At 37.6% G+C, this 11,594-nt stretch overlaps 1 pseudogene; it reads left to right on the top strand.

The window, feature by feature from the left end:
• Positions 1 to 6,985: 6,985 nt before the first annotated feature.
• On the top strand, positions 6,986 to 11,358 carry LOC118729649 (annotated as a pseudogene).
• The last annotated feature ends 236 nt before the right edge of the window (positions 11,359 to 11,594 follow it).

The raw sequence follows: 11,594 nt of genomic DNA, 5'->3' as shown, positions 1-11,594 counted from the left end.
TCTACTACAATCAACAGCTAATATTGTTCATCAGGTTTTTCAATCTCCTTTTTTTTTTAATTAATAAACTTTTACACTTCTAAGAATAAATTTTAAAATCTAATAATTTTAAACCTTGTTTTTTTTTCTACTCTGGGAACTGAGAAGCAAACTTGTTTACATGTAAACTTGCCCTTAGGCTATCAAAAAGTGTAGCCATTCAAGCGTAAATTGACACATTGTTTAAAGATAGCTGCTGGTTGGAATTGGATTACCTGTTCTGGGTGGGAAGGGCTTGTCTTCCCCTTTCTCCATTAAAATTAAGGTGTTAGCTTTAAAACCTCTTTTTGGCAAGAGACCTTAAACTTTCAGAACTTTAAATTTTTCAGATAGTAAATCAGTTACTTAGCATTTTCTCAAATCAATAATACCTCCACATGCCCAAGGATACACTTCACACAAAAGACATTTCCAAATAGATCAACCAACCTCTTCCAGGCCCCACCCAAGACACTCACAGATCAACACCCCAGCGCTATACTAACTCAACACATTCAGATCTAAGCCTTCATCACTTGATTCAGCAAACCCTCAAGTTCCCCCAAAAGTTTCCAGCAGGTATTCAGGTTTAAGCACAATATCTCAGAAAGAAAGATACCTATTTTTTCCCATTGATTTTTAGAGAGTGGAAGTGAGTGGGAGACACAAAGGGAAACATCCAAGTGAGAGAGACACATGGATTGATTGCCTCCAGCATCTGCTCCTATCAGAGAGGGGATCCAGCCTGCAGCTGAGATATGTGTCCTTGACCAGAATCAAACCCACGGCTCTTTATTCTATGGGCTGACATTCAATCCACTGAGACAAATTGGCTAAAGCAAAATATACCTATTTTTAAAATTTATATTATTTAGGAAACTTACGGTATTTGGAGACTAAACTTAACCATAACCAATATCCTTTGTAATATTAGAAAAATAAAAATAATTTTAAAATTTTAATTCATGTGAAGCCAGAAATAAAGGTAAATATTCTAACTCTAAATTCTGTAGAATTATTACCACTGATTATTATGAAATTCCCATCCATTGCCAATATATTCCAGATTGAGTTCTTTACCTAGGAGTAACTTCCAAACATTTCTAAGTTTTTGAAATTATTGCATATTTAGTCTTTAACAAAATATCAATGCCTGTTTTATTGCATTAGAGACTCCTACAAGTTCTATTTTCCTTCCTGCCGCCATTTTTTAGCACACACTATTTCTCTTTTAAAAAAATATGACACTCTCTCTAGTTTTTCTCCCTATCATCTCTTTTCCTACTTCTTCATGGCAGTTGTTAGAAATGATCAGGTAGGAACCTCAGCCACTCTATCTGGCTCCTAATTATATTCCTTCGTAAAAATGTTTCTCTCTTGATTATGAACATTGCCCAACAAATGAAGGCTAGAGTCATGGAGATTATGAACAAAAATTTTAAGTGAGTCATTAAATATATTCCTAGAAAACACCATCCACACTTCTACTTTTTGGTAACTAAATATACACACTACAACCAAATACACACACATATATACACACATAGATAATTAGAAAGGCAGCATCTAATTGCTTCAAAGGATTTATACCATTCTGAGAAAAAAAAAAAAAAAAAAAAGATAATGAAAGTCTCATTATTTTTCCCCAACAAACTTGAATACTAAGAAGTAATGCCATTGTTTTATGATCACCAAATAGGGGCACATTTAAGGCTAAAGACAATGGTTGAGAGATCTCAATAATAGTATGAACAGGTAGACTGGAAGGGTCTGCTCTACAACAAACAGTCTTGGTTTTGTCTTAGATCTGTCCATATAAACTACCTGCTCTCAATGATCGGGTACCACTACATAAGCTCACTTGATGTCTACATTGACCAGACAGTAGTCAATTGACAATCTCTGCTAAAGTTGCATGGTTCCTAAGATTCCAATTGCTAATTATTTAGTCTCCAGCAAAACCTTTCTATTCCAAAGAAAGAGTATTTTTAAAGGAAATTTACTTATTTCTTAAAAGTGACATGGGATTATTCCTGAAACTTTGAGTTTCTGATGTGATTCCTTTACCAGAAATTTTTAGACTCCATAAAGCTTGACGATCCATTTAATTGGAACCCAAATCCAGTGAAACCTTTCAAGACATAGTATTGAATATTAGAGAAGTTTATTACATATGTGGGGCAGCTGGAAAATTATTCTAGTTCCTATGTCTAACTACAGCTAGTAGTAGTCCAGGTTTTAAGTTAATGGGCAAAAGCAGAGCAGTTAAATGCCATGTACTTTGTCTCAAAACACCAAAGGTACCTATCAATATGTTTGCTCCAAATATTGGATATTTTCTGTTTGTTTCTTCTAACTTTTCTCTGCTCGTACATCATCCTGTTCTGAACCACAGAATGCCAACGTTTTGGAGTGAAATTAATGGTTTCCAGTGTTCTCTGTTGTAGTGAACCAATCAGTGAGTGGCCAAGAAAAGCAGATTTCTTTTAGTGAAAGAGTATGTCTTTCACTAAATAGTCCATTTTGCTGTCTCTAAGAATGCTACATTTATATAGCAATGTTCGCATAACTTCTCTCAAGCTGACATCTTCTGTAGATATATGTTGGGAGCCATCAGAGTTGAGACAAGCAACTCAGTCTTAAGAAAATAGAATTAAGTTCCTTCTAGCAGAAGTTATGCGGTGCCCTGAGGGTTTGGCCAGAAGATAAGATTAACCTGCCGCTTAGCATCTTTGCAACTTCCCCTTCCTGATCCTCCCCCATAGATAGCCCAGCCTTGGAATGTTACACCTTGGAATGTTACGCCGCCCTGGCAGTTAGCCAATCCTGTGTTGCCAGATACCTTACCACCTTGCCACTCAGTGCCTAAACCAATTATACACTGCCAAAGACCCCTCTGCATAGGCAACCCTGCCCCCCTTTGTTTCTGCTGTATATATACAGCCATTTCAAAGAATAAAGTTGAGGCTTGATCAGAACCTTGTCTTGCCTCCATTCTTCCGTGTTCCTTGTTTGTTTCATTCTCTTAGGTGGTTCCTGCGTACCCCCGTTGTTGCCCCGCGGGTCGGGACAGATATAGTCACTATCTCTGCATTTGTACAACTAATTTTTTTCTTTTACTCCTTCCGACGTAGAAGAATAATAGCTCCCTATCTTCACTACCATGAGATGCCCCCATATCCTTTGTTGGCTTTCCTTTTTCTATGCTTCCTAGAGATTTGTAAATAGTCTCCTATTGATCCTTACTCTTCTTCCTAACTTATGGATCAATCAGATCCAGATTGAAACAAAACAAGAAAAGGAAGCATAATATCCTCTTTGAGGAAGTATCCTATATTGCCCAAATACTTAAGTTCCCAATAAATTCAATGATGTTCAGTTTAACATTTCCTGAATTCATTCTTCTTTCTGATACATGTCTTACCATTGTTGCTAAGTAACTTAAACTGGCTGCTCCCTGATCTGCTGGTTTTCTCTGGGTCCATAAGAATCAAGTTGTTAGTGACATGTCCCAGGATGATGGCTTGTGGAGATGATGAAGTTGTCAGTGTCCTCCAACACAAATTATGATGCCAATATGAAGTATCATATATCCTTAAAGCAGGATGGTAAAGTCTTAATTCCATGTGATCTATATTTGCCAAACTAGATGATTTTTTTTTTGATTTTTTTTTTTTTTTTTTTTTTTTTTTTTAATTTTGAAGGCCTGGCTGGGTAGCTGGTTAGAACATTTTCCCAATACACCAAAGTTGTGGGTTTCATTCCAGTCATAATATAGGACATAAAAGAATGCATAAATAAGTGGGACAACAAATCAGTCTTTCTCCTCTCACTTCCTCTTTCCAAAATCAATAATTAAAAAAAAAAAAAGTTTGCAGGCATATAACTACTTTCTAATGCCAGGGGTTTATTATTTGCCCATGGAAAAAAAGATACTTCATCTGGAATAGCTTCTATAATTGCAATCACTGCCCAATTACTTTCCTTATAATCTATTGTCATTTTCTAATGTGTTAGACTACTTCATATTCAAACCAGGAAAATTAATGGGTAAGCAATAAACATCTCCATAGCTGGTCCATTTGAAAATTTGATCATGACTTTAATCTCTGTGATTCACAAAAGCCTGCATTATTACATTAGGATTGCCATTTTAGTAAACAGGAAGTATTCTAAGTATTCCACTTGAATCTATAAAAATACGGGGGTTGTGCCAGGTTCTAAGTTTATCAATTTAAATTTTTCAATCAGAATATGATAAAATATCCTTAGTATTCATGAAATATGTTACAATTATGATTAAATTTAACTGCATATACTAGCAACAATAAAGTTAAAATGTAAAATACTTTAAATTATGAAAATTTTACTTCAATTTTTCTTCATTTGTAAATTCAGAATGTGGAAAGTCCATGGGGTAGTTTGAGTATCTTATACTCATTGGGGACTTAACATGTTTCTTCTCTATTATTCTTGTACCTGACTTTCTTCCTTCTTCTACTTGCTACAGGCCATGGGACCTATAGAGACACCATTGAGTTGGCATCTCCACATTTAATTTCTGTGGTTAATTTCACACTCTCTGACAAACATGAACTATACTCAATTACCTATGTTCAGACTACCTTTAAGCCAATTCATGGTGGCTTTCTATAATAAAGTTTTCTACCTACGTGATTCAATAAAGTATTTTATGCTTCAACAAGATAGAGTGGGTTTGGGGGTTGCCTCTGGAAATTCTACAAACACACAGACTATCAAAACCTAGCATAGAATTCTGGCAAATAAACACTTAACATAAATCTTCAATATGAGTGTAAATGTCAATATTTAAAGGAAAGATTAACCAACATAACAGAATCAATAAAATGCCAATCATGATTTTAAATTCTAGGAATATAGGAAGGTTAAATATTTGGAAAGACATTAAAATTGATTATATTAACATTCATATCTTAAATAATTAATGATATCAACATGTCAAAGGGAAGTTTTGATAAATGTTGGGAAAAGATATGATCAGATCATATGAAAAACTAATTGCAGATATTTGAGCAAAAACCAATATCTCTTCTTTAACAATTATCAGGAAGTATTACTTTTATAAGTATAAAAAACAAATAAAACAATGGTCCCCTCTTACCAATATACCATTTTTGTTTTAATTTAATGAGTAGAAGTTAAATAAGAAGTGTAATTATAAAAATGAGTTTAATTATTTCAGATAAACTTATTTCAGACAAAGAAGAAAAAGCATCAATTAAAGTAGAAAATAAATAAATTTCTTACATAGTAATAATAATGAATTAGAAAATACAGCCACAACAGTAACGACAAAATAATCATTTTCACTGCACTAGAATACAAGAATAGATGTGGAATAAAAATTACATGCACATTGTCGTCTGAGAAAATGCTTGATATGATTTCAATCTTCTTGAATTTGGGGAGACTTTGCATGTGACCCAATATGTGGTCTATTTTTGAAAATATCCCATGTGCACTTGAGAACTCAATCTCTCCCTTGATATCTACCAGGAGGTTATTTATTTATTTATTTGGTTATTTATTTATTATTTATTGTATTTGGGTGCTCCTGCATTGGTACATATATGTTTACCAAGGCTATATCCTCTTCTTGTATCAGTCCCTTTATTATTATGAAGTGGCTTTCCTTATTTTTCTTATAGCCTTTACTTTGAATTCTATTTTGTCAGATATAAGTACTGCTACCCCAGCTTTTTTCATTTTCATTTGCCTGAAAGATGTTTTTCCATCCCTTCACTTTCAGTCTGTGTGAGTCCCTTTTTCTGAAGTGGATTTCTTATAGACAGCATATACATGGGTCGTGTTTTTTGTAATCCATTTGGCCACTCAATGTATTCTGATTGGAGCGTTTAATCCATTTACTTTAAAGTTATTGAAAGGTGCTTGTTTGTAGTGATTTTTATTTTTTGTGCCTGTGTTCCTTCTTCCCTTTTTATTTATTTTACACCAGTCCCTTTAGCATTTCTTGCATTATTGGCTTGGTAGTAATAAACTCCCTTAGCCTTTTTTTACTGTGAAGCTCCTTATTTCCCCTTCAATTTTGACTGATAGCCTTGCTGGATAGAGTATTCTTGGATTCAATCCCTTGGTTTGCATCATTTTGTAAACTTTTTTCCATTCTTTTCTGGCCGTATGTGTTTCTATTGAGGAACCATTTGATAATCTAATGAGAGATCACTTGTATATAACTTCCTTTCTCTCTCTTGCAGCCTTTAAGATTCCCTCTTTGTCCTGAATATTTGCTATCATAATTATGATGTGTCTTGGTGTGGGTATTTTCAGGTTCATCCTGTTTAGAGCTCTCTGTGCTTTTATAAATTTTTTCTTCAACACACCAGGGAAGTTTTTTGACATTATTTCTTCAAATAGGTATTCTAACTCTTGTTCCTCTTCCTGTCATTCTGGCACCCCTAATGTTTGTATTTTGCTTCATTTCATGTTGTCCCATAGCTCCTTTGACTTTCCTCAATTTTTTTTCTCCAATTGCAATTCAGTTGGCTGTGTTTTGCTTCCCTGTCTTCTAATTCTCTAATTTGGTCCTCCACTTCTCCTAGTCTACTGTTAAAACTTCCCATAGTATTTTTTATTGCAGCTATATCACTCTTCATTTCTTCTTGATTCTTACATAAGTTGTTGATTTTTTCATTCGTTTCTTCTTGATTCTTACATAAGGTGTTTATTTTGTCATCAATTTGTTTTTAATTCTGACATAAGGTGTTGATTTTTTTTCTTCAATCTGGTTTATGAACTCTATGATCCTTATTCTGAATTATTTTTCTTACATATTGCATGCCTCTGTTTCACTTAGCTGCTTTTATGGTGCTTCCTCCTTTTCTTTTCTTTGGAGGTTTACTTGTCTACCCATTTTTGGTCTCACTGACTGATCTAGATGTCGAGTCATACATGGGCTGCTCCTTAGATGGCAGTGGCTCTTCAGGCTGTGGATGTTCCTCAGGTAGTCATGGTAGCAGTTGCTTCTCAGTTGGGAGAGGCTCCTTTGGTGGGTGCTGTTTGCAGCAGTGATGTCTCCTCTGGGTGCTGGTAGAGGCTGCTTGCATATTTCCTGTTCCTTGGACGAGGTGGAATGATTATGTGGGTGCTGCTCCTTGGATGTAGATAGGTTGCACATGGCCACTGCTTCTTGGACAGAGTCAGACTGCTCATGTGGCTGCTGCTCTTTAGATGGGGGCTGGCTGGGTGCTGCTGATATTCCTCAGATTGGGGCAAGGGTGCTGCAGCTCCTTGGACAGGGTCAGGTTGCTTCCAGGGCTGCTGCTCCTCGTATGGGTATGGGTTGCTGACACAGTTACTTCTCCTAGGATGATGGCGGTCTGCTTACATGACTGCTGCTCTTCAGGTTGGAGTGAGCTGCACATGCTGTTGCTGCTCCTCAAACAGGGGCGGGTTGATCACCTGGGTCATTCTCATTGGACAGGTGCAGGCTGCATGTGGCTACTGCTCCTTGGACCAGTGTGGACTGCACAGAGTGCTGCTTTTTGGATGTTGGCAGTCTGCTTGTGTGGCTACTGCTCCTTGGATGGGGGTAGGCTGCTTGTGTAAATTCTGCTCCTTAGAAGTGGGTGGGCTTCTCACACAGCTGCTGCTCCTCAAAAGGGGGCAGGCTGCTCACACACCTGCTGCTCCTTGATGGGTCCAGCCAGCTCATGTGGCTGCCGATCCGTAGAAGGGGGCTGGCTACTCATGCAGCTGCTACTCCTTGGATGAGGGCAGGTTGATTGCACAGCTGGTTCTCTTTGAACAGGTATAGGGTAAAAAAGGAACCCTCGTCTTGCCTGGCTAGCTCAGTCGGTAGAGCATGAGACTCTTAAAAAGGAACCCTCATGCACTGCTGATGGGAATGCAGACTAGTACAGCCACTGTGGAGAACAGTAAGAAGTTTCCTCAAAAAACTAAAAATGGAACTCCCATTTGACCCAGTGATCCCACTTATAGGAATATATCCCAAGGAACTAGAAACATGAATCAGAAAGGATATATGCACCCCTATGTTTGTAGCAGCACAATTCTTCATAGCTAAGATCTGGAAACAGCCTACGTGCCCATCAGCAGGTGAGTGGATTAAAAAACTATGGTACATCTACACAATGAAATACTATGCTGCAGTAAAGAAGGAGTTCTTACCATTTGAAACAGCATGGATGGAACTGGAGAGCATCATGCTAAGTGAAATAAGACAAGTAATGAAAGAAAAATACCACGTGATATCACTCATTTATGGAAAATAAAAAACATTATAACCTGATGAACAAAAAGATAGACACAGAAGCAGCAAAGCATCAAACAGACTGCCAAATTACAGCAGGAAGGCTGGAGAGTGTTGGGGAGGGGGGAGAAAGAGGTTAACCAAAGGACTTGTATGCATGTATATAAGAACAACCAATGGATACAAGACAGTAGGGAGGTGAGATGAGGGCATGTGACAGGGGTTAAGGGAGACCAAGGGAAGGTCAATGGAGAAAAAGGAGATATATGTACTACTATGTGTAATACTTTAAACAATAAAATAAAATATAAAAAGTACATGCATAGGACATATAGAAATAAAATCATAAAACTTTACTGAAAAATATTCAGAAAAATATTAAAAAGCAATTTTAGTAGATCTTTAAACTAAACTTTCTCAAAAAGAATCAATTTCTAAAAAATAAAAAATAAAACACAGCAAAATAATTTTAGCTAATATAGAGTATTGAAGTTAGAAATATCTTTAAATATGTTTAAATATATTATAAACTTATAGTAATTAGTAGAATTTTGACAGATATAAATAACAATATATCTGAATAGAATATAAAGTCTTGAAATAGACCCAGAACATATTGTGACTTACTGTTAAAGGAAAGAGAGCATCTTAAAACAAGAAAAAATAGATATGCCAATTACTGCACTAGAGGCTAATCATATATGCCTCAAGAAAATCCTGGACAGAAATACAAATGTAAAACTCTAAAATACAATTATGATAAAATGTCAGTGAATCATTTTGTAACTTCAGCTGACAGTTGATTCTAAACATGGCAAAAAATAAAAAAAAATGGATGCCATGCAGCAAAAGTAGTGCTTAAAGGGAAATTTACATCACTGAATGCATATATTAAAACAGAAGGAAAAGCTAAAATGATTCATTTAAAATTATTCACCATGGGGAACTATAAAAAGAAGAGCAAATTAAACCTGAAATAATCAGAAGAAAAGAAATATTAAAAAATAAAGTATAAATCAATAAAACTGAAAATAGAAAATCACTGGATAAAAATCTCTGAAACCAAAAGCTAGCTCTTTGCAAAGGTCATTTAAATTTTATAAACCTCTAGCCAGGCTTACTAAGAGCAAAAGTGAGGGGGCACAAATCACTATTATTAAAATGAAAATGGAAGTGAAAATATCACCATAGACTTTGACTGGTGTGAGTGAGTTGGCTGGGCATATTCACATGCGCCCTAAGGTTGCTGGTTTGATTCCTGTCAGGACACATGTTTAGGTTGGAGGCCCAATCCCCAGTAAGGGGCCAGTAGAAGGCAAATGCTTGATGTTTCTTTCACGTCAAAGTGTTTCTCTCTCTCTCCCTCCCTCCCTCCCTTTCTCTCCCTCTTCTTTCCTCTACTTTCCTCTCTCTAAAATCTTTTAAAAACACTTTTTTTAAAAAAGCCAAAGAGCTTGAAAGACATTCCACCAAAGGAGATACACAGACAGCAAATAATCATGACACAACGCTCTACACTCTAGCATTTATTTTGCAGGGAAATGCAAGTAAAGTAGTGAGATACTACTATACACCTATTAGAATGATCAGAATCCAGAAAAGTGACAATACCAAATATTGGCAAGGATACTGAGCAACAGCCAGAAACAATGTCAAAAACTTTTTAAATTTGTGGGAAGAAATGGATATAAATGGAAAAAAGTAAATGCCAAATAAAGGGAATCACACTGTTCAGAAGAGAATTCTCAGTGCATATAGAACTTTTGTTTGCAGTGCACTGTAGTCTATTAAGTGTACAAAAATAACATTACACCAAAATAATAAAAATAATAATAATTTAAAATGTTTTATTTCTGATTCGCCCTGTGGCCCCAAACTCTCCTGCCCACCTGATGCTCCCCACAGCCACCATCTCCCTTAAGAATCGCCTATGGCTGGGCCAAGAGGTGCAGCAGAAGATTGAGATACAGTGCAATGCAGACCTGGAGCAGACCCCGATCCAGTGGATCACCACCGGTGCTGAAAGGATGTGGGCCTGTCCCAGCCTGGTGGGAGAACTCCCAGGACTGACTCAAGGGTGGCATGATGCTGTCTAAGCCCATTAATGGGCTGCACCCTGAAGGACAGGCCCCAGTGAAGAAGATCCAGGCCTGCACTATGGCCTTCAAGCAGATGGAGCAGATCTCTCAATTCCTACAAACAGCGGAGTGCTAGGGCATCAACCCTGCTGGGGGTCTTGATCCAGCATCTTGAAGGGTTCAGGAATCTGGAAAAGGGGGTGCTGTAAATTAATCAAGAGTCCAGAGATGAAACATAATTTTGGAAGGCATTTTGAGGAGGCAGAAAAGACTTAGTTAAAGAAATCAAGTCCTCTGTCTCTCTGGACCCAATGCATTTTATTAACACCAATTGTCCTAAGGCAAAGTAGATATACATCAAAGGCAAGGTTTAGTATACAGAATCCATGGTCAGATTGGGGGAACTGCCTATCACTGTTCAGGTGTTTGGCCAACAGGAGGCAATAACATGTAGATTAAAATGCCCTCAGCTGCCTGGCAGCAAGCAATCATCTATGCAAATCTTTAGGTGTGGAGAAATGCCCTTAGTCATTTCCAGCAGGCAGTCCTCAAGATTCCATCAACTTTTGATGAAATTTCTTGCATTATGACATGCTGGAATTAGCTTTCAGAAACCCCCACTGACTTTTTTCAGATGGTGGACCTCTGGGAAGGAAAGAGCCCAGCCTGCATGCCATGGACATCGATGAACCTGGGTGGGCTGTCAGTAGCTCAGAAGGATGGCCTTTTCTCTGGTCCCAGCTGGTTTCCTATGAAGTCCAAGGAGAACCCCTGGAACTTCTCAGAAAACCAGCTGCAAGAGGGCCAGAACATGATTGGTTACAGATGGGCAACAACCATGGGGAACTTCAGGCAGGCATGACCAGGTCTGGGATGCCATGCCAGATCCTCCGATCCACTCCCAGCCCTGCTCCCGCCTTCCTATATATTTTAGCAGTGACATTCCCCAAGAACCTCCTGGAGCCTTTAAGCTACTCTCTGCCAGGGTGAGTGAGGGCCTGGCCTGGCGTATCTCCTCTGGGGTGCCCAATAGTGGTCTCTCCCCCTGTGCTTATTAATACATTCCCTTCTCCAAACCCACAAAACTGGACTAACTGCCCTCTTCTTTTTCCCTGGGACCAAAATTTATAGCCTCTCCTTCATACTTCTTCTGCCCTGACCTCTCACTCCATTCCATGGCTGGGGTCAACGATGCTGCCTTTCGGCCTTCCTTCCACAAATATGCC

Source organism: Pipistrellus kuhlii, unplaced genomic scaffold (genome assembly GCF_014108245.1).
Source record: "Pipistrellus kuhlii isolate mPipKuh1 unplaced genomic scaffold, mPipKuh1.p scaffold_m20_p_3, whole genome shotgun sequence".
NCBI classification, from domain to species: domain Eukaryota; kingdom Metazoa; phylum Chordata; class Mammalia; order Chiroptera; family Vespertilionidae; genus Pipistrellus; species Pipistrellus kuhlii.
The sequence above is the reverse complement of the archived record's forward strand: the minus strand, read 5'-3'. Positions and strand labels throughout refer to the sequence as shown.